General features: G+C 35.8%; 1 long non-coding RNA gene across 2 annotated transcripts; it reads right to left on the reverse strand.

The window, feature by feature from the left end:
* Positions 1-1399: 1399 nt before the first annotated feature.
* LOC149180321 (uncharacterized) lies at positions 1400-23983 on the reverse strand. 2 transcript variants are annotated; one of them, XR_016256913.1, is made up of 5 exons: positions 23751-23983; positions 23065-23632; positions 22906-22988; positions 1755-1912; positions 1400-1634 (listed from the first exon to the last, which is right to left on the reverse strand). It is a non-coding gene; the product is annotated as an uncharacterized LOC149180321 (long non-coding RNA). The 2 variants fall into 2 exon arrangements; XR_016256912.1 differs by having other exon boundaries at positions 23065-23973.
* Between the last annotated feature and the right edge of the window lie 230 nt (positions 23984-24213).

A 24213-nucleotide genomic window follows, 5' to 3' on the forward strand; every position in this document is an offset into this window, starting at 1 on the left:
TCCCTCCGCGTAAGATTAGTATCTCCACTACGTTGAGCTTCTTTGACCAATGAAGACACACCATACCATGATAACCTACCATTATTAGCTTGTTTTCATCGTTCAATCCATACCTTCATCCAATCTTTATTGTTTGCAATGTATAAATGTATTGCATCCCACTCTCGACCAGTTGTATTAAAATAAAACAATTCACATATATTATATTATTTACCATGTTATACCTTCATAATAATGGATTATGCAGGAAGAATAAAAATTAAATAAGTACGATATACATAAAAACAAATAAGTCAAATGTGCTATAAATATCCACTATCTACTTACATCTCACTTTCCTCATTCTACCTTTCCCCAATAGGTGCTCCCCTTCAAAATCATCTGTCACAAAGTTGACATCCCAAATGCGATCCAATACATTAATATTTTGTAATATTTAATCACTATATTGATGAATATAATCCATGGTTTGATATTCCATATATCCCTCTACCATAGAACCCTCAGGACGTGCTCTTTGTCTGACCAAATCCTTCATTGATTTCAAGCGCCTCTCAATCATCCACATTGATCTTATGTGTACAGGTCCACACTTTTCAATCTCTTCGACTTGGCATATGAGGTAATATTCTTGTGCATTGAAAAATGTTGAAGGTATATACTTTTTCATTTCACACATTAGACGAGAAATGTTTTTTCTCGAATACTTTATATCTTCTTTATTTATTTCTTTAGATGAAAACCATTTACAAATGAAGCAATCAGCTCACAATTTTCAACAAAAAAGGAATACTAGCATTTGCACCTAATGTTGCAAAGGAAACGTCGTAAGGCATAGTGTGTGGAAGAATATTGAAATGTGAATGGGCTTTTGTGGGCTTTTTTGAAAGCAAGGGTCGATGATTCCGAGTTTTAATTTGAGGAAGCCATGTCGAAAACCGCTGAAATGGAATGCAAGTAGCCATAAATATCCATTGAACTTGTTTAGAGACCTTTGTTTGTAGTTGGTAAAAATTGTGGAGTTAAAGGTGAAGATAAATGAATGAATCCATGCGAACAACAATTGGGTATCCATATTGATTTGGATAGGGTTATTTAAGAAATCATTATTCAAAGGGGAAATTAAATTAATATGAAGATATATTGAAAACATGTATTATATTCATTAAAATCAATTGATTTTGTTAACAAAATATGTTAAAACCCATTGACAATGAATTGGTTGTGAGGACATAAACTATCAAAATGGTATTTGATCTTGAAACATCCTTTTTTAAGTTTGAAATGGAAAACACAAATAGTTGTGAGGACATAAACCATCAAAATGGTATTTGATCTTGAAACATCTTTTTTTAAGTTTGAAATGGAAAATACAAATAGTGAATTGTAACATCCTTTTTTAAGTTTGAAATGGAAAATACAAATAGTTGTGAGGACATAAACCATCAAAATGGTATTTGATCTTGAAACATCCTTTTTTAAGTTTGAAATGGAAAATACAAATAGTGAATTGTAACAGAAGAGGTTCGAGGAGGAATATAATATTCTAAAGAACATTGTGCTTGTCATTCCATATTTGAAGTTGTATCAAAACATGTTGGAGGCATCAAAGACCTGAAGAAGCAGTAATGGACCTGCAAAATGTATATTTTGTTAGAATTAGTAATAAGTAAATCAGTTGTGGAAATTTATTAGTAATACTTTGCAGGTGAGTTGTGTTAAAATGAATTTGTAATGAATGGAAATGAAGTTACCTTTGCTATGGGGATTTATATATTGTTATTGGAAGATGCATGGTGAATAATGGCATATTGAACACCATTGGAGGTCTATGCGTAGTTGGAGATGCATATTTTTTGCTTGCCATTCTACTTGTAGTTGCTTAGGCATGCTATTTCTGAGTCCATGTGTCCTGTTGCAAAAGAAAGAAAATGTTAGAATGAGATGTATAGATAATATAAAGACATTCTAATATTTGGTTAATTATTAATATTGATTAAAGTTGGTTATTGTTGAAAGATATGAAAAGTATGTTATGAAATAGAATGAGGTAAATAAATGGAGGAAACCTTTTGGTGATGTTAAAGTATGGGTTGGAGCAGATTAAAGGCAGCAACCCCTGTAGGGGCGAGGAGCATGATCGGTGAAGGTTCTGGGCTTGCAAGGCTTATGAGCATATCTTTGATGCAATTGATAAGGAGGGATTTTCCTGTACCAGCAGTGCCTTGTATTATCATTCTGAGAGCGGGTAAATAATCCTTCTTAGCAAAATGATTAGAAATAATATTTAGAGCTTTTCTTTGCATTGGAGATAATGTAGTAAGGGTCGCCAGGATATGTTGATGTGTTTGAAGAATGTGGTGGATGGAGCGGCTATTCTCAATGAATTGTATGGCATTATTTTGTAGATCTAATGGGATAGTGGTATGATTCCAGTTATGGGTGTCATCAAAGCCACGAAGACCAAGCATGTCAAGGTCATTTATGAGAAGCTCATTTGTAGGGTGTAATTGGGAAAGTAATTCCCATTCATTTATTTCCATGGTGTCTGGAGGATTGGTTTCATGAATAGTTGAGGTATCATTTGCGACAGATTCAATATCAGATAGTGTGCGGTGTTGATGCCAAGGTTTGTAGAATGGACGAAATGTTTGCCAATTTGTGATGAATTCTGCAGCAGAATCTCCTATATCTTGTATGATATGGCGAAAAGGTTTGTATAGCATAAGTTCAACTCTGCAAAAGTCAGCGTAGCAAGGTTCAGTTGTGGATGGTATGGAGGAGTAACGTGGTATGACCCGAACAATTGCTTTTTTAGGTCTTTGTTTCCATTTATTTGTTTTGCGACGAGGATCATATGACCAAGATCTTGCTAATTGTATTAGTTATGTGGATTCTAGGGTAGAAGGGCGCTGGATATATGTATCTATGATGTGTGGGGATGTAGTGGAGGTGGTGTTTGTTTGTGGAAGGCGCATAAGAATTTTTTGGCTTACATTTAAAGAAATGAATGGTCGACAACATAATGTTAATGGTAATTTTTGCAGCATATGGCAGGTTTCTTGTGCTCCAATGTCACGATCAACAAGGGTTTCTGCAAGAAATTTTCGAAATGCGGATGTTGCTGGGTCAGCAATGGGTGAAGCCGGGACAATTCTACGTAGCATGTGGTGGAAGCTTTCAGATTTTTTTTCTACTTTGGATGCATATTTGGCGATATATTTTTGTACAGCGTGTATGGAGAGTACTGGTTAGCAGTCAACATTTGCACGCCAAATAAATAGGATGGTAGGGTTATGGCTACTGAGTCGATCGTCGTTGCGAGCAGGGGTGTATGTTTTTTGGCCATTGGAATCAATGAATAAGGCCGATTTTGGATGTAATTCCCATGGTGCTTTATAACGACATTGGAGTGAGGATCCATTTTTTCTTAGGCATGTGCTTTCTGAGCATTTTGTGTGAGATTCAACACAATTGATGAGTTGTTCATAGTCATTTAAAGGATTGGTTCTGAAGATTTGCAGTGTGGACAATAAACAAGGGTCTCCGGGATTTGTCCAAGCAATTGGATGGTTTGAAGTCAAAGGAGCACGAGGGTTCCAAGCGGAAATATATTTGTCGAAGAACTGCCTTGTAATATCAACTGCTTCTGTGTCTTCCCAGTTGAGGTTTTCCATATCAGGTGCATTTTCTATCCAAAGGAAACCATGGATGTGCGCAGATCCCCTATGTTGCCATTCATACCTGTCAAGTATGTGTTTTTGTAAGATAATTTTGTAATAGGTGAGGAATGTTGTTTCGAGTTTTTGGAAAAAAAATGCGGTAGAATGCGTACCTGTACCAGTAATCTTTTGTCTTCAAGTGTTTCTCTAAGATAATCTCACGAAATGTTGTGAATCTATGGTGCATATATAGTGATGTTAAATGTGGGTTAGAGATAATGTTATCATTTCTCCACTTTTGTTTTTTTGCAATATTAGAAGGAAGACATCCGAGCATGATTGCATGAAGATCAAGCCATTTTGTATCAGCTGCACTTAATGTGAAGAAGAACATCGGGCAACCGAGTTGAGATATCATGTCCGTTAGTTCATTTTTAGCTTTGTGCCAAAATGATCTTGTTCCACGTAAAGAGCTACCGAATCGCATGACTTGCTCTGCCAATTGCTCATCTGGAAATTGTTCTAATCGAATGTTCAGATCTTGAATAGATATTGGGAAATTATCTTTGATGTTCTTTTTCACAAAAATCGATGTTGTTTCTTCACTGCGATGTCACATCATGAGATTATATATGTAATAACGAAATCGTGGGTGCTTTCCAAATCTGTTATCATAGTAACGTATGAGATGAAGTGCATATTCATGTAATTGCACTGCTTTCATTCTTGGCTGATTTGGCATTGCAGCTCCTGTCAGAAAAAGGGTGGGGAAAGCCATAGAGAGTAGACCTTCTGTGTTGTATTCATTGATTGGCGATAAACCAATTGTTGGCCACTCAATTGTAGTCTCAGATTGGTGGTTGTAAGCATGTAAATAATGGCGGATTTCATGGATTTCTGTATTTGTATTAGGTATGATGGTTATGAATGATGATGCTTGGTTTATGGATGGGTCTACGGAATCTTCGGTGAGCTCATGTGGTGGTTCAAGTGAAAGGTGGACAGTGGTTTCTGTAGTATTGGAATGGTGAAGGGAGGAGGAGACATCAGTGGGAATTTCTGGAAAGGATGCCAATGCGTTGTTATCAATACGAACATTCTTATAGTATGGGTCATTTGCAAATTTGTATTCTAATGCAGCGAGAACGTGATGTCCACTGACAATGAAATCATAAGCCTTATGGTCATTACTATGACGAGTGACAATTAGGATGTCCAAGTTTTCAACACGTCGTGGCAACATGTTTGTGATTTTTGTAATGTCTTGAGGAAAACAAATTGTGTGGCCACTGTATTTATATTGGCCACCACGTGCATGTGTTACTTGTAGTATAGGGTTAACCCTAGCAATGAGCATTTCTTCTATTTGTGAAAGAGATGTAAGGATAGCTGGTTGATGACCAGGGTCCATGTTGTTTGATAATGAGAAGCGATGACCCTTTGTTTCAGAGACGCATCTGGAGTAGCAATACATGTGGTTGGAATTGCGGATATGTATTCCAGGATATGATTCAAGACAAATGGAGCATGGGCATTTAGGTGGAAGTTTATCAATCCTTGCACGGAAATCTCAATGTGCTTGATTAGTATAAACGTTGCTGAAAGCATGTGCAAAGGAGGGGTTAGGGCAATGAGGTATGGATGTATTTGTTTGAAAGGTTTGCTGAGAAGATAAAGAGTTTGATAATTGCAAGGGAGGATTGTTTTCGGGGTGGGCCATTTCAGACGAGGAATGTTGGTTTTCCTTCTGTTTTTTGTGTTTTTGACACTCTGATGTCTTTTTTTTCTTGATAAAGCTCACTGCACATTCATTATTAGAAGAAGAAGCCATTCGTAAAATTTATGGTACCTATAAGCAAGAGAGGGGAAAAGAAGAATGTTATTTGGAGACAACAACCATGTTATTGTATGAAAGTGAAAGAAGGGTAAAAAATTTAAGTTTTGAATAGTTTTATGTGAATTTTTTTACTTGAATAATGTGTTTGAAAGAACATATTAGTATTTTTTCTTTATACATGTAGATAGTTTCATGTGTAACGTAGCAAGTTACGTCATTTTTTAAAAGGAAGAAGATGATAAAAGAAAAAAATAATGTGAATTTGTCTACTCACATAATGCTAGATACAATGGAGGACAAATACTTATTTCAATGGTATATAAGCAAATTCCGTAAGAAGGCATGCAACAGTATATCGTGTAAAGTTGTATTTATAAAATTGGACAATAGGAATTGTCAAAAAGCAAGGAATACATGTTGCGATATTTATCTACAATATCGAGATGTTCTGAATTTCTCGAAGGATGTTGTTGCACTCTGTCATGAAATGCAACTTTTCTTCTTTTATGATAACTCATTTCAATCATGGCACTTCTTTAAAAGTTTATGTTTTCACCGATAGTGTGAAGATATGATCTGTCCATAGAGCTTTAGAGGCAATTTCCTTGATCAGTTTTGGATCTGAAGATAATAAATAGAAGTCTTTGGCATTATTTCCAAGAATTGTAGAACCCGCGTCTTCGAAAGAAATAGTTGAAGCTGATTCACCAGTGTGATCTTGTATGTCGATTTTCAATAAGTATCTGTAATCACAGTCACTTACTTCAGCGTTGCATTTTGGGCAGAACCACATCCCTGTATTTTGTGGAATAAGTTTTTTCATGCATTTTTTCCCACCAACGATCGACGGGCAAGAAATGTAGTAAAAACTATCCATCCCAATTTTTGTTATTGTGCCCTTTAATTGGAAAAATGTTGGTTTCTCTAAGGAATCCATACTGTAAATATCAGCAATTGTTATTTTTTTTTGTTGATGGCCAAAAGGAGATCTTGTTGTCAAAGATGTAGAAGCTGTAGTCGAACCTTCTTTTTTAAACCATGACTTTAGCGTGTGGGCCTCTTCAATGTCAGGATCTAGAAGAATAATAGATCTCGTTGTAGTGCCGATATTTTTCCATTAAATTCTCCAACACGCGCAGATTTGATTGCAACGATGGGGTTATTTCCTGTAGCACATAGGGAGGAGATTTCCTGTGACACGGAATTAAAATTATCTCCCCAAAAGATTGCATCTATGTTATACCCTGACATGTCTTGAAGTTGTACTGTTCGTTTATTAACTTAAGAGCTGTCTTTTCTACGTATAGTGCATACACTGGAAATGTCTGTGAAAATACCAAGAATATCAACAATGGAGTTGACGTTTGTTGTTCTGATATCATTAATTGATTTTATATTGAATTGCACTATTGGATTATGTTTTTTTTCATTGGCAACATGTTCTATGGTAGATGTTGCATTCAACAAAATTTCCCAGTCATTGTTCAAGTGGTTGTATTGCTTATTAGCCATTTTTACATTCCCTTTAGAGACAATGTAGACATTTCCATTTTGGATTTTGTCGAAAATAATCTGCGACATTGTTGAAACATGTAATATGTATTTCTCCACCCTCTGTATCAAACAGGTCAAAACCAAACACTTTACCGGGTCCGTATTGATTTTGAAACTGTCGAAGAGTTGTTTTCCTTTGGATGTATCCTTTTATGCACCAATTTGAGTGGTAAGGGTTTAACGATTTGATGGGAATTTGAATTGGCAGAACGGATGGAGTTGGAGTAGTTGGAAGAGGGCAGTGTCTTTTTGATAAAGGATTTGGGTTCGATGAGGATGGAGTGTTTTCATCAGATGTGATCGAGATACTCATAGTTTTTGGATTTCCAATTAAGGGTGCAAATGAAGTAGATATTTCAAAGTCTATTAGCTTTATAGACCTACACAACAAATGAGAGCCATAGGAATAACTGTTAGAAGCAGATGTGTTATAAATAAAAATGTTAAATTTGAAATAAGAAATTTATAGCAAACTTACGTTGATGGACCGATAGCTGAGGTAGTCCAGCTTTTAACATTTATAAAAGAACCCTTTTGTAGCAAGCCTGTTGCTACGAGATCATTGAAATATTTTGGAAGCATGATATGTTTCTTATGTGTTCCGTCTGAAATTGCAGTACGATATCGTGGAGTTGAATTTCGCATTGATTGTATTGGTTCAAGTTCAACAATTTGTAGGTATGGTTGAATATGAGTTGATCCAGATAACATTGAGGAAATTGCATTCTGAGTAAGGTTTGCTGTCATTTTCTGATACAAAGCAAAACACAAAAATGTTGTTTTCTTCGCGTAAGATGTTTAATATTCATTACATTCCTATAACATTACTTGAAAATATATGAATTAAAGGGAAAAGGGCAAGAAGCATGTTCAATTTGTTTCTAAATGAGTGGGTATCTAAGCTTGTAAACATAATGAAGAAAGATATTTATTACAACAACTTTTATATGATCATTTTTTTGAAACATAGTTAAAATTGTAAATTAACAATTTCAGAAACCTACACATGTTAGAAACAATCGGATAGGGCATGATTATTGAGTTTCCTGTGCCAAATAATGTATACATTTTTTAGGGAATTTGGCAGTAGCAACACCAGAGCTACATTGGAGCTACGTTGTGGGTTTTGTATTGGGCAAATTTGTATTGTGGAATTTGGGTTTTGCATGAGTATTTTTGTTTCCAGAGAAAACGAATGTTGTACATAATGGTGGAGAGAAGTTGTGCAATTGCATAGAATGCAATGATAGGTGGCTAAGCTCAACATAGGTCCAATGACCAAGCACTGAAACTATTTAATGCAATGCCTATGCTAGATGAGGTTACATAAAATTATGTAATTTCAGGATTTGTAATTTGATGATATGCACAGAATGGGTAATGCCATGAGGCCCTAAATGTTTTTGCTCAAATAAGCAGATTGTTTCTAAGCCAAACAACTTCAGCTTTGGCACCATTGTCAAGGCCTGCGTTGGGTAATGCCATGAGGCCCGAAATGTTTTAGGTCAAATGAGGAGAGTGTTTTTAAGCCAAACAACTTCACCTTTGGCACCATTCTGGAACATCTAAAAGCTCTGAACAGCTTACCTGCCTGGTACTTAGTATGTTGTACAGGCTTGGAATTAGATGTTTTTAATCCTCAGGATCAGTTGGCATTTGTTTAGTTGACATATTCACAAACAAAGAAAGGACAGCTCTTGTGAAAGCTAGATGAGAGGATAAAATGAAGTATGTCATTCAAAAGAGTAAAGGAATATGCAATAGCCAAAAGTAGTGCTAGAAAGGAACGGCAAGCAGGGAGACCAGTCCCTTAAGATCCGTGGGATGCAAGGACAATCTCGATGATTGTGATCTCCTTTGCAAATGACACATGGAGATTTAGGTTTGGATGGTGCAGTGTGTGGATTTTCGTCAGATGATGCATGGTTTCCCCTTTCGTCGTTGGCTTCTTCTTCTTCTTCTCCTTCCTTTTCTTCTTCTTCTCAATTACTTGGTTTTTAGTTTGACTAGTTTCACTAAGAAAAGAGGAAGAAGGAGAGGGAGAAACAAACGAAGTAGAAGGTTGGGGGGTAACTCTACTATCTTCTGGTTGTTGATTTGATTGCTCAAGAATCATGGTGTTTTGAACGACAGAGGTCGAGAAAAGCCATACCGGCGGGCCAATTGCAAGCCCTGGAAGGGACAATGTAGCCATATGAGGTGCACCAACATCTCCCCTAGAGGAAAAGGGAGTAGGATTCCCCCAAGGGGAAATCCTTGATTGGTGGACTCCATTTTCTCAACCTAAGACCAATGAGGGAACAATGATGTTATTCCGATTTAAATAAATTTTATGACGCTTTGACACAACTTGCTTTTTCAATTTTTAAGAGTCGAGAAAAAGCTAAAGATGACTCTAGTCGCCTTCGATTTGGGTAACTCTAGTATCATTTGGGTGCTAATTTGATTGCTCAAGAATCACGGTGTTTTGAACGATAGAGGTCGAGAAAAGCCATACTGGCAGGCCAATTGCAAGCCCTGGAAGGGACAATGTAGCCATATGAGGTGCACCAACATCTCCCCTAGAGGAAAAGGGAGTAGGATTCCCCCGAGGGGAAATCCTTGATTGGTGGACTCCATTTTCTCAACCTAAGACCAACGAGGGAACAGTGATGTTATTCCGATTTAAATAAATTTTATGACGCTTTGACACAACTTGCTTTTTCAATTTTTAAGAGTCGAGAAAAAGCTAAAGATGACTCTAGTCACCTTCGATTTTTAATGAGCTTGAAGTGACAAGTGCTCAGATGGACCTTTTCTTTTAAGGAGTCTGAAAAAGAATGAAAGTGACTACTCTAGAAATCTAGACAGAGGGATTACCAAACCAATCACAAAACTACAGAATACTTTTTATGGTACAGCAGTCAATCTTCCCGAATGTTGTGTTCAGTGCATTGCGATCGATAGGGCGGCAGAAACGGCTTCCTAAGGATAAAGGATATAGCCTATTGTGGTCTCCCAATATATACTCGATGGTATGTGGGAGCACAAGTCCGTATTGGCACTTGTCGTCTCAAAGAGGAGGAATCACCCAACCTACAATGAAAGCGATAGTTACCAGGCTTTACGATGCCGGAATACGTCTCTAGCCTAGACTTCTAAATGTTGTGTGTTGGATTCCAAAGCATTTTTATGTTTATTGAAATTTATTTTACAGTTGATCTTTCTTAAGAAGTTTACCTTTAAGTTTGACCGTGTGATGTAGATTTACAATTCCTAAATATGCAATCTAAGATGATAAACAGCCGTTTAATTTCTTTTTGCAATGAAAATCCTAGCTACTAAGGAAAGAGAAGTGAAATTGTTTCAACATAGAGCAAGGAGCACACACGAAGATGCATTGTCCTAAATCAATTTCTGCATGTATTCTAAATGCAAATGCACATGCATGTATTTGTTTTTCGCTTTTTAATGTGTGAATGACAAAAAGAATGTTAAGTACAGATCTCAACTATTTTTCTTTCAAAGCGACAGTAGTGATCACAAAATGTAAAATTGTAGATGAAATGGAAGAAAAATTAACAGCCTGACAGGGATACAAGAGAGAGGTTATGAACTGTACAAACCCTTCTTCTAGATGGGCATTTCCGATTATTCTATAAATAAATAACTGAAATTTTTATATGATGGTCAAATCCCTTTGTTTATGAATGATGTTGTTTCAGACTACGTAATTAGACAGATAACAGTGGGTTGTATCAAGTATTCTTACAGATTAGCATTTCCAGTTTTTCAATAACTTGTTAATTGAAATCTAAAACTCCAACATGGCCCCCAAATAGTCTTGAATTTTCAAGGAAAATAAGCATTTGAATGACTTGCAATAATTGTTTTTAAAGTGCCTCCAGAATTCTAAGTCTAATTTTGTTATGGTGTTAATCCTTGGCATTTACTGAGAGGTTGACCCTCCAGTTTAGAATGAATAAATGCAACACCATAATACCCACTTACTATTAAGCATACAATCTAAACAGTAATCAAAGAATAGATAGGAATCAATATACTATACAATAAAAAGAAAAAAAAGGGAGTATGGGATAATGGCAATAGAGCCTTAGGCAATCCTAATGTATCTGTAGGGAAACAAACCCAAGTTTTAGTCCAAAATCCCTAACAAGACCCTAAATTCAACATATCCATGTGGATATGAGGTGTGATGACTATGTACAAGATTCCAGGAAAAAGATGTTTGGAAATATTTTGTTTGGAAATTGACTATATTTTGTTTCTGATTTGTATGTTTCGTTAATTTATTTAACAGACTCTCTTTGCAAAAAAACTTAAAACAGAGTAGGCCAAGGCTTTTTTTAGGAAGTGATGCAAAGTATCTGTATTTAACATTGTTGTGTGAGTAACCAACATAATCTGTACAGTGCTATGGAAATTAATAGTCTCTGTGGGAAAAAAACCTAATATAATCCACACAATCTAATCCTCACGGGGAAGGTTTTGCAGGAATTTAAAGGTTTTCTTATGTTATAAAATCCTAAGCTAATGTGGGTGTCCTAGCAAATAAGCATATAACCTCTTCCCTAATAGTTAACAAACGCCATGAAGCAAAACATGTTGCAAGGTACAAACACTTGGAAACCTAGGTAGGGACCAACCAGTCTCAATTTGTCTAATTTGTCTATTATATTGAATAACGATATATTTCTAATTTAAGAATCATCCAAAATAAAGAAAAGATATACCAAAGTTTATATTTCTCTGAAAGACATTGATACACCTATGATCTTTTAAGGCTACAAGAGGCCATGATCTAATGGAAGAAAAAATATGACAACAGTGTTTATATTCCTCTGAAAGACATTGATACACCTGTGATCTTTTAAGGCTATACGAGGCCATGATCTAATGGAAGACATTCTGATACACCTATGATCTTTTAAAGATATAACAGGCCATGCTCTAATGGATCTAGGCAAAAAAACATTCTGATACACCTGTGATCTTTGAAGGCTACAACAAACCATGATCTAATGGATGGTTCACAACTGGCTTTATTTCATTAAATAACTTAAGTATAACTCGCAGCAGTATTTGAGAGATGTGAAATCTCTGGTATGCTTCTCTTCTGGCCAATTACCAATCAAATATCATCATATCACTGGCAAGAATTGAATCTGAAAATAATTATTTGTTACATACTGGAACCCATTATTTTTGTTCCATACTTGAACCCATTATTGACATGCAAAAAAATGGACTGATAAATCTACAAACATTCCATTCTAAGATTTGTCCCCTGCTTGATATCAATCACAAAGTTGCAATAAACAATAGATTTAACATAAGAAGTGAAGAAATATAACACTCTGGCATCTCCACCCATGCATACTGTGAAGTCTATGGGAATAATCTTGGAGGAATTGGCATCAAAGAAGAAATCTGGATTCTGAGAAGCGGGAATGAAAGGAAACGGTTGAACTGTTAGGGTTGCAGAAAGATACTATGTTTCCTCTGCCACTATCCATCCTCCCGGAACTAAATTGATAATTCCAATCTGCATACCATAGTAATAGAACACAATTGTGTTGTTGTCATATTTGAATCTCTCAATGTTGGTGTTCTTGACTGCTGTGTATATCGTCACTGTAAAACTCAAGGTTTTGCAGGAATTTAAAAGTTTTCTTATGTTATAAAATCCTAATGTTGGTGTCCTAGCAAATAAGCATATAACCTCTTCCCTAATAGTTAACAAACGCCATGAAGCAAAACATGTTGCAAGGTACAAACACTTGGAAACCTAGGTAGGGACCAACCAGTCTCAATTTGTCTAATTTGTCTATTATATTGAATAACGATATATTGCTACTTTAAGAATCATCCAAAATAAAGAAAAGATATACCGGAGTTTATATTTCTCTAAAAGACATTGATACACCTGTGATCTTTTAAGGCTACAAGAGGCCATGATCTAATGGAAGAAAAAATATGACAACAGTGTTTATATTCCTCTGAAAGACATTGATACACCTGTGATCTTTTAAGGCTATATGAGGCCATGATCTAATGGAAGACATTCTGATACACCTGTGATATTTTAAAGCTATAACAGGCCATGCTCTAATGGATCCAGGCAACAAAACATTCTGATACACCCGTGATCTTTGAAGGCTACAACAGACCATGATCTAATGGATGGTTCACAACTGGCTTTATTTCATTGAATAACTTAAGTATAACTCGCAGCAGTATTTGAGAGATGTGAAATCTCTGGTATGCTTCTCTTCTGGCCAATTATCAATCAAATATCATCATATCACTGGCGAGAATTGAATCTGAAAATAATTATTTGTTACATACTGGAACCCATTATTTTTGTTCCATACTCGAACCCATTATTGACATGCAAAAAAATGGACTGATAAATCTACGAACATTCCATTCTAAGATTTGTCCCCTGCTTGATATCAATCACAAAGTTGCAGTAAACAATAGATTTAACATAAGAAGTGAAGAAATATAACACTCTGGCATCTCCACCCATGTATACTGTGAAGTCTATGGGAATAATCTTGGAGGAATTGGCATCAGAGAAGAAATATGGATTCTGAGAAGCAGGAATGAAAGGAAATGGTTGAACTGTTAGGGTTGCAGAAAGATACTCTGTTTCCTCTGCCACTATCCGTCCTCCCGGAACTGAATTGATAATTCCAATTTGCGTACCATAGTAATAGAACACAATTGTGTTGTTGTCATATTTGAATCTCTCAATGTTGGGGTTCTTGACTGCTGTGTATATTGTCACTGTAAAACTCAAGGTTTTGCAGGAATTTAAAGGTTTTCTTATGTTATAAAATCCTAAGCTAATGTGGGTGTCCTAGCAAATAAGCATATAACTTCTTCCCTAATAGTTAAAAAACGCCATGAAGAAAAACATGTTGCAAGGTACAAACACTTGGAAACCTAGGTAGGGACCAACCAATCTCAATTTGTCTAATTTGTCTATTATATTGAATAACGATATATTGTTACTTTAAGAATCATCCAAAATAAAGAAAAGATATACCGGAGTATATATTTCTCTTAAAGACATTGATACACCTGTGATATTTTAAGGCTACAATAGGCCATGATCTAATGGAAGAAATAATATGACAACAGTGTTTATATTCCTCTGAAAGACATTGATACACCTGTGATCTTTTAAGACTATATGACGCGATGATCTAATGGAAGACATTCTGATACACCTGTAATCTTTTAAAGCTATAACAGGCCATGCTCTAATGGATCCAGGCAAAAAAACATTCTGATACACCTGTGATCTTTGAAGGCCACAACAGACCATGATCTAATGGATGGCTCACAACTGGCTTTATTTCATTGAATAACTTAAGTATAACTCGAAGCAGTATTTGAGAGATGTGAAATCTCTGGTATGCTTCTCTTTTGGCCAATTATCAATCAAATATTATCATATCACTGGCGAGAATTGAATCTGAAAATAATTATTTGTTACATACTGGAACCCATTATTTTTGTTCCATACTTGAACCCATTATTGACATGCAAAAAAATGGACTGATAAATCTACGAACATTCCATTCTAAGATTTGTCCCCTGCTTGATATCATTCACAAAGTTGCAGTAAACAATAGATTTAACATTAGAATTGAAGAAATATAACACTCTGGAATCTCCACCCATGTATATTGTGAAGTCTATGGGAATAATCTTGGAGGAATTGGCATCAGAGAAGAAATCTGGATTCGGAGAAGCAGGAAGGAAAGGAAACGGTTGAACTGCTAGGGTTGCAGAAGGATACTCTGTTTCCTCTGCCACTATCCATCCTCCTGGAACTGAATTGATAATTCCAATCTACGTACCATAGTAATAGAACACAGTTGTGTTGTTGTCATATTTGAATCTCTCAATGTTGGGGTTCTTGACTATTGTGTATATCGTCACTGTAAAACTCAAGGTTTTGCAGGAATTTAAAGGTTTTCTTATGTTGTAAAATCCTAAGCTAATGTGGGTGTCCTAGCAAATAAGCATATAACCTCTTCCCTAATAGTTAACAAACGCCATGATGCAAAACATGTTGCAAGGTACAAACACTTGGAAACCTAGGTAGGGACCAACCAGTCTCAATTTGTCTAATTTGTCTATTATATTGAATAACGATATATTGCTACTTTAAGAATCATCCAAAATAAAGAAAAGATATACCAAAGTTTATATTTCTCTGAAAGACATTGATACACCTATGATCTTTTAAGGCTACAAGAGGCCATGATCTAATGGAAGAAAAAATATGACAACAGTGTTTATATTCCTCTGAAAGACATTGATACACCTGTGATGTTTTAAGGCTATACGAGACCATGATCTAATGGAAGACATTCTGATACACCAGTGATCTTTTAAAGATATAACAGGCCATGCTCTAATGGATCTAGGCAATAAAAAATTCTGATACACCTATGATCTTTGAAGGTTACAACAGACCATGATCTAATGGATGGTTCACAATTGGCTTTATTTCATTGAATAACTTAAGTATAACTCGCAGCAGTATTTGAGAGATGTGAAATCTCTGGTATGCTTCTCTTCTGGCCAATTATCAATCAAATATCATCATATCACTGGCGAGAATTGAATCTGAAAATAACTATTTGTTACATACTGGAACCCATTATTTTTGTTCTATACTCGAACCCATTATTGACATGCAAAAAAATGGACTGATAAATCTACGAACATTCCATTCTAAGATTTGTCCCCTGCTTGATATCAATCACAAAGTTGCAGTAAACAATAGATTTAACATAAGAAGTGAAGAAACATAACACTCTGGCATCTCCACCCATGTATACTGTGAAGTCTATGGGAATAATCTTGGAGGAATTGGCATCAGAGAAGAAATCTAGATTTTGAGAAGTAGGAATGAAAGGAAACGGTTGAACTGTTAGGATTGCAGAAAGATACTATGTTTCCTCTGCCACTATCCGTCCTCCCAGAACTGAATTGATAATTCCAATCTGCGTACCATAGTAATAGAACACAATTGTGTTGTTGTCATATTTGAATCTCTCAATGTTGGGGTTCTTGACTGCTGTGTATATCGTCACTGTAAAACTGAAGGTTTTCCAGGAATTTAAAAGTTTTCTTATGTTATAAAATCCTAAGCTAATATGGGTGTCCTAGCAAATAAGCATAAAACCTCTTCCCTAATAGTTAACAAATGCCATAAAGCAAAACATGTTGCAAGGTACAAACACTTGGAAACCTAGGTAGGGACCAACCAGTCTCAATTTGTCTAATTTGTCTATTATATTGAATAACGATATATTGCTACTTTAAAAATCATCCAAAATAAAGAAAAGATATACGGGAGTATATATTTTTCTGAAAGACATTGATACACCTGTGATCTTTTAAGGCTACAAGAGGCCATGATCTAATGGAAGAAAAAATATGACAACAGTGTTTATATTCCTCTGAAAGACATTGATACACCTGTGATATTTTAAGGCTATATGAGGCCATGATCTAATGGAAGACATTCTGATACACCTGTGATCGTTTAAAGCTATAACAGTCCATGCTCTAATGGATCCAGGCAACAAAACATTCTGATACACCTGTGATCTTTGAAGGCTACAACAGACCATGATCTAATGATGGTTCATAGCTGGCTTTATTTCATTGTATAACTTAAGTATAACTCGCAGCAGTATTTGAGAGATGTGAAATCTCTGGTATGCTTATCTTTTGGCCAATTATCAATCAAACATCATCATATCACTGGCGAGAATTGAATCTGAAAATAATTATTTGTTACATACTGGAACCCATTATTTTTGTTCCATACTCAAACCCATTATTGACATGCAAAAAAATGGACTGATAAATCTACGAACATTCCATTCTAAGATTTGTCTCTTGCTTGATATCAATCACAAAGTTACAGTAAACAATAGATTTAACATAAGAAGTGAAGAAATATAACACTCTGGCATCTCCACCCATGTATACTGTGAAGTCTATGGGAATAATCTTGGAGGAATTGGCATCAGAGAAGAAATCTAGATTCTAAGAAGCAGGAATGAAAGGAAACAGTTGAACTGTTAGGGTTGCAGAAAGATACTATGTTTCCTCTGCCACTATCCATCCTCCCAGAACTGAATTGATAATTCCAATCTGCGTACCATAGTAATAGAACACAATTGTGTTGTTGTCATATTTGAATCTCTCAATGTTGGGGTTCTTGACTGCTGTGTATATCGTCACTGTAAAACTCAAGGTTTTGCAGGAATTTAAAGGTTTTCTTATGTTATAAAATCCTAAGCTAATGTGGGTGTCCTAGAAAATAAGCATATAACCTCTTCCCTAATAGTTAACAAACGCCATGAAGCAAAACATGTTGCAAGGTACAAACACTTGGAAACCTAGGTAGGGACCAACCAGTCTCAATTTGTCTAATTTGTCTATTATATTGAATAACGATATATTGCTACTTTAAGAATCATCCAAAATAAATAAAAGATATACCAGAGTTTATATTTCTCTGAAAGACATTGATACACCTGTGATCTTTTAAGGCTACAAGAGGCCATGATCTAATGGAAGAAAAAATATGACAACAATGTTTATATTCCTCTAAAAGACATTGATACACCTGTGATCTTTTAAGGCTATACGAGGCCATGATCTAATGGAAGACATTCTAATACACCTGTGATCTTTTAAAGCTATAAACTCTTTTAGTTGATTACTCTCCTAGGAAACAGTCCTGCCACCTCACACACGCTACTGGCAGGATGCTTCCTTCTCATCTATTTCTACTCATCTTAACACAACATCATTTCTTCATAGAATGAGACTGATGAACAAACACTTGCTAATAGATATTAGATTGTAACGCATATTGAATTTCATGGATAGGGCAGGTAAGGCATTCCAAATATAGAGAAGGTATTTCATTTCAATATGCTGATCAACTTACAGCACAGTAGCTTGTTCCCAAGGAATCACATCACGTTAGCTAGTTCCCCAGCCACACCAGACACTTCGTACCCAGGGCAGGCAAGATATGCCCACTATGCAAACTGTGCCAATCCCTTTGAAGCATAGCCATATTCTAATCTAGCGCAGTTTAGAGTCAGACTCCCTGGCTTACCCCTAGAGTTTTGGCATGAATTGATCTTTTCATAGGTTGAAAACTATTTAGATTTACATTTGTATCATCAAAGATCACAACGGGTTAATTCAATCAAAGTTGTTGGTTAACTAATGGGAGCAAATGCACCTGTTTTTGAGGCAATAGGCTATCACTTTGCTGTCTATGAGGAAATTAGTGTTCCCTAAGAAGACCCTAAATTCAACATATCCATGTGGATATGAGGTGTGATGACTGACCAGGTATAAGGATAAATAAATTGTTTCCCATAGGGCTTTGCCATGATTTGTCTGCAGAGGGTTATGGGTAGAAAGGACAATCCTTATCACTAGGTACAAGGACAAATGAAGCCTGAAAATGTCAAAGCTCAAAGAATTTTAAAAACCCCAGAGATAGAGAAAGACAAGACTTGAGGTTTCTTTGACAGTGCTTGCCAATGAATTCCAGCTAAATGTGGTTCTGGCAGCATTTTATATTTCAGTGAATCCCATTCATCTCTTTCAAGTATGCTATAGGCCAGGGGACAAATAGTAGAGCAGAATTCCGTGACTTAAGATTATTGTTGCAACATGCAGTTCAAAAAGATAATGCCAGGCTCCAGGTAATGGAAGATTCTAAATTGATTATGGATTGGACAGAAAATATGGTGCTGAGCACAACCATGAACGGGGACAGGGTTTCTGAGGTCATAGTGAAGTTTTCTGAAATCTTTTTCTCGCGCATCTATAGAGAATTCAATAAACAAGAAAACAGATTACCTAAAGAAGTATTATCACTGCAGGAAGGGAAATGTCTACAAAGTTACCAATGAATTTTTCCTTCCAGCATCAGTTCCTTCCCTACACTGATTTTCACAAAAAAAATCAGATATTCTGCTCTAGAAGTTAATCTTGTGAATTGTTTATAACTTTATGTAATGGCCTAATTTCAGGCAAATTTGAATGTAAATTTGGTGCTTTCTAGAAAAGCTGAGGAAAAAAATGCCTAGAGATGACTGCAAAAATTAGGTTATAAAAAACCCTTTTGGGGTCTTCTGGATAGAAGGTCACAGAGACCTACAGTTCTGAAAGTGTCAATAAAAAAAATGAAAATGTATATTTTGATTTCTCCTATAACATATTATAATGTTTTTTTCGTGAATAAAAAAGGGATCCTTTTCAGGCACAAACTCATATAACCTCCCGGCATCTCTTCTTCATTATTCATTTATGATCTCAACAATTGCTTCATTCTGACCTAACTTGATGCCTATTAAAAAATCTCGTTGTCTTGAACTCAGCTGCATACATGCACAAAACTATGCTTGGATCCTCATTTAACATGCTCTGATGTTAACTTTGGAATGCAAACACATAAATAAGAGTCAATATGATAATGGACAGAACATATAACATTATTTTTATGGATGATATTACAGAAATTATACAAGACAGAAAAATCATACTCTCTCACATAAGACACCCTTAGGAAGTTATGGTTGTTTAACTACCTTGCACTAACCTGTGCTTTTGATGTTACATGTCAGTCACATTTACCAACATTAATATGACTTGAACACTAAAGTGGTCGCTAGCATTAAAGTCATGCAATAATGTATAATATTTGTACTTAACAAAACAATGGATCTCTTTGTTTGCTCCTGCAACAATTTGGTGATCCACTGATACTATATCCAAATGGATCAAGTTTAATTGGGAGACTGGGACCCAGAATGGTTTAAAGCCATAACACTCCAATCAAAAGGATTTATCATGGTATTCTTCTTGATTCCTGAATACAGACACCGTGTTTGGAGGAGGTTTATGGATGATATGGCAAACTGTGCCAATCCCTTTGAAGCATAGCCATCATCTAATCTAGCACAGTTTAGACTCCCTGGCTTACCCCTAGAGTTTTGGCATGAATTGATCTTTTCATAGGTTGAAAACTATTTAGATTTACATTTGTATCATCAAAGATCACAACGGGTTAATTCAATCAAAGTTGTTGGTTAACTAATGGGAGCCAATGCCCCTGTTTTTGAGGCAATAGGCTATCACTTTGTTGTCTGTGAGGAAATTAGTGTTCCCTAAGAAGACCCTAAATTCAACATATCCATGTGGATATGAGGTGTGATGACTCGCCAGGTACAAGGATAAATGAATTGTTTCCCATAGGGCTTTGCCATGATTTGTCTGCCGGGGGTTATGGGTAGAAAGAACAATCCTTATCACCAGGTACAAGGATAAATGAAGCTTGAAATGTCAAAGCTCAAAGAATTTTAAAAACCCCAGAGATAGACAAAGAGAAGACTTGAGGTTTCTTTGACAGTGCTTTCCAATGAATTCCAGCTAAATGTGGTTCTAGTAGCATTTTATATTTCAGCGAATCCCATTCATCTCTTTCAAGCCTAGACGATTCTACTGGACGTGATGGTGCTTTGACCTTATGCTTATCCGATTCTTCAGACATTTCTTCGGGATTACCATGGGACTCTCAGGGTTTTGCTCTTGGCATCTCGGATGAGACGGAGACTGGGGTCTGTATTTTTATATTAACCCCTTCCTCTGGTCTTTTCTTTTCTCTTTTCCACTTTAATACAGATCTCTCTAACCCACTGCACCTGTTTTTGAATGGCTAGGTTTCTGATACCCCAGGTCTATCCTTACCCTCTGGTAAGAACTTACTGCTTTTATTTTTATTACTAAAGTCCAGTTTCATATGGTTCTCAGTGCTCATTCCTTTTAAAAATAAAAATTATATTTAAACATTTTTGTGTTTAATCTACGGGTAGCTATGAACCCCATCTTTGAATTAACAGAGTATACTAACGCGCTTTAAAATGGGAAGGGTTCCATGACATTTGAACTTTGGATTCTCTCTTGAATCATCGATGCTCCTTACGAACTGGTAAGGATTAATCCCATACCAATTAGTGCTCATTGATTGTAATGGGTTGCCTTTAATTAGAGCCTTCGGAGCTGGACTTGAGGGTTTGGATCCTACAGCACAGAGCAGAGCCTCCTCCCAGAGAAGATTCCCTTGATGAAAGAATTGGAGCTAAAGGGCCGTCTCTCACTCAAGACAGTTTCTGGGCAAAGGTAGTGACGGACGAAAAAAAGGAGGACAAAATCTTCTCTCTCTAGCTAGCATCTTGCATGTGTGGTCTAGTCTCTTTCTCTGTGATTGACATCTTTCTGGGGCAATTGTTGTTGGAGCATCAGAATTTTATGGGTTACTGGGCTATTATTGGGGGGCAAAATTATGGGCTACTAGATAGTTGTTAGGAGGCTAAAATTTCTAGATCAGACAAGCAGAACAAAGTTTGAGTGACCTGACTTGGAGGAGAAAACCATATTTGAGCATAAGTTTAGGTGTGTATCTTATTTAATAAGAGAAATATCTCTATTGTTCTTCATTGTTGAATTTCTGAAGTATAATTATTGAATTATGTATTGAAAAAGTTAAAAGAATATCTACATCAAAAGTAATTATCAGAATTTCATAAATATTATGCTAACCCTAACTACACTAGAAAAATCAACAATTTGTAGATGAAAAAATTACAAAACAACATACTAAATGAGGGAAAAACAATTAAAGTTTATGTCTATAGTAGAACTTGGGCAAGCTTGAAGTTTAAGAAGATGTGTTTCTATGTAAGAGGTCATAGATTCAAATCTAGAGGGGGTGGAATATGCACACCTCCATAAACTTCTACATGGAGGAGGATCCCTTGTCCCATAAACAAGAGACTTGTTCCGCAAACAAAAAAATATCATACCACAACCTTAAATTTAGATTATTATTATTATAATATTAAACTAATAACATATAATAAAACTATATAAATATATATAAAATGCACCTTACAACAAATCCACGGTACTATGAGTAAGGTGAGCAGGGACCTATAGTATTAGGAGTAAGATGAACAAAGATACAAGGCTAAGTTTTTTTTCTTACTAAGAGCATGGCTTTTTTATTCAATATCTCGACTATCCTAATGAGGACATCTGGAATCAATGAATATCTATTATGTAATATCAATAATTTATCGGAAGGGTTGAGCTACTCATTTGCTATTTACTATCCATTAAGTGATGAGGACATCGAGAACAAGTGATATTCACTTGAAATGAATATTTACCCTGTAATATCAATAGTTGATTGGAAAAGTTAAACTACATCAACTTAAGAGCAAATAAATCATAATTTTAAAGAGAGGATGAATTATACAATTAATTTATAAGTAGAGCAAATAAAGCATGATTTTTAAGAGGATGAATTATGCAATTGATTTATAAATATTGTAGAGGTATCTAAAAGCTCACCCTTGATCTTTAGTTGCTTCCTTCCTCTTAAAAGCTAATACTATAAATTTATACTCAATGTGAATTATGATTCTTTGTTTGAGAGGAAATTAACAATCATATCTTTGTTACAAAATAATGATGAAATGTTGTTAGAATAATGGTGAGCATGGGATTAATTACAATTTCACAAAACCAAACACTAATGAGAGTGATGGATTAGAAAAGCCATTAAAGAAAGAAAAACAACCTATCTTCTTATTTTAATTTCTATACCAAATTCTACTTAAAAAAACAACAAAGATGTTTTACGTTTCCAGCACAGAGAATAGGATATAAGGAGGATATAAGGATTTTGACAGTAGATAACAGGAAGGAAATAATAAATACCACTAATGAGAATTTTGATTCTGTTCCTTTGTCTCTGCAAAGCCCCACGTCTTCACCAACACTCCTCCAAAATATCCCTAACCCTGCACATAGATAATATTAAAACTATTGAAAAACATAAAGCACCCAATAGCAACACAACAACAGAGATTAAAATACCTCAGAAAGAAAGCCTTGCACACCTCTTCCATCACCCTTTGATTTCCACCCATGGCAGACTTTGCATAGGGTTTCAACGAGGTCACCAAACGTAAAACCCAAAAACGAAAAAATGCATTATAAGCATAGAAGTAAAATAGCATAGTCATGACATGACTCTCAACTCATATGGGTAAAAACTATTCAAGTATTGAAAATCAAAATAAGTAAAAGGAACAAAAAAACTAAAGAGATGAAAAAACAAAAACACTGAAGAAACAACCCATTAGCCTCTGTGCTATGCTCTGCATAAATTATCTTCTCTGCTCAGTTTGAGTGTCAAAAGAATTACCGGAATACAAAGTAAAAGAAGAACAACACAAAAATACTTTTATGAATTAAAGCGTTACAGAAAATTACCTATTCAATGCGCGGGAGGAGAGGAAGAGGCATGTGAAGAAATACCCATTTAGGAAAAGCATTTCATTTTCACCGACATCCACTTTTCATCCTCGATCACCCTCTCCGATAAGAACCGAAGAAAGAATTACCTGTTCTTGTGTGGAGCTGGTTACCCTTGACGGTTAATCTGTGTAGAAAACATTTTGAGACTTAGCAATAACTTGTTTTAACACCCTCTTGGACATGGCTTAATGTGTACATAGCATGCGAATTTCTATTCTACTTATATCCCAAATCAAAGGTACCTCTGGATGAAAATTTGTGCGTATTTACGCCAGATTGTATGCCTATATAAACTTTTGGTAGGAAGCACAGGGCTACGCGGCCCTCATGCAGAGAATAAAGACACGAAACCAGGGAAGAAAGACACGTTTTGTGTGGCCCTCTTTGTTTCAGTGATTGCCAAGAGTCTCATGGCTAGGAGGCCTAACCTTTCATAGCCTATAGCCAGATCCTCGAGTCTCATCGCTAGGAGGCCTAACTTTTCATAGCCCATAGCCAGATCCTCCCTCTCTGTCTTCCAGCCGGTGGGAAAAAAAGACATTTTTCCATGAAAAAAAAACATATTAAACCAACAGCCGAAAACACCCCAATCATCTAACACAGAATCAATGGGTCAGTATCGCACACGTCACATTTTAGGGATGTCTTTCTCAGAGGGAACGCCTTATGGCGTAAATATAGTACATGATGACAAGAAAAACACAT

This window comes from Pinus tabuliformis, chromosome 3_2, assembly GCF_031772625.1.
Source record: "Pinus tabuliformis cultivar Carrire ecotype Pingquan chromosome 3_2, CPIR1, whole genome shotgun sequence".
In the NCBI taxonomy this organism is placed as follows: Eukaryota; Viridiplantae; Streptophyta; class Pinopsida; order Pinales; family Pinaceae; genus Pinus; species Pinus tabuliformis.